At 37.0% G+C, this 774-nt stretch overlaps 1 protein-coding gene across 1 annotated transcript in view; it reads right to left on the minus strand.

Annotated features, from left to right (window-relative positions):
• The window catches only part of LOC111861956 (homeotic protein deformed), a 73,911-nt gene that overhangs the window by 11,499 nt on the left and 61,638 nt on the right, over positions 1 to 774 (minus strand). The gene's annotated exons all lie outside the window — the stretch shown is intronic.

Consider the following 774-nt stretch of genomic DNA (forward strand, 5'->3'; position numbering starts at 1 on the left):
TTTCTCTGTGTTTACTTCTAGACCAACCTCTTTACTTGCGACAATTAAAGTTTTTGTGTTTTTCTTTATGGTATCTACATTATCACCCAGTAGATTCACATCATCGGCGTGGACCAACAGCTGATGTGTCCCATTTAGTTTCAGTCCCACCTGGTTTCCCTTGTTTTAGACCATTCTGGATAGGAAATTTATCAGACAAATGTTTACCTACACGGACTTTACTATACGTTTCGTTTAAACACATTTTAATCAACCTAACTACTTTCATGGGTATCCCAAACTCTATCAGAATATTGTACAATACTTCCCTCCTAACTGAATCATAGGCTTTCTTGAAGTCTATGAATAGCTGATGTACTGTCTCATCGTACTCCCATTTTTTCTCCAATATCTGACGAATGCAAAAGATCTGATCTGTAGTTGATCTGTTACGTCGAAACCCACACTGATGATCCCCAATAATTTCATCTATATATGGACTTAACCTTGAAAGAAGAATATTGGACAAAATTTTATATGAAGTTGATAGCTTTGATATCTCCCGATAATTACTACAGTCAGTTTTAGCACCCTTCTTGTGAACTGGTACAATAATAGACTCCTTCCACTGATCAGGCAATTTTTCTTTATGCCAAATTGAAGTAATCAGATTGTGGATCTTAGAACGCAATATTTCGCCTCCTGCTTGAATAAGTTCTGCCGGAATTTGATCACTACCTGGGGATTTATACCGTTTCAAATTTGCAATAGCACTTTCAACCTCAAAAGGGCTAG

This window comes from Cryptotermes secundus, unplaced genomic scaffold (genome assembly GCF_002891405.2).
Source record: "Cryptotermes secundus unplaced genomic scaffold, Csec_1.0 scaffold180, whole genome shotgun sequence".
In the NCBI taxonomy this organism is placed as follows: Eukaryota; Metazoa; Arthropoda; class Insecta; order Blattodea; family Kalotermitidae; genus Cryptotermes; species Cryptotermes secundus.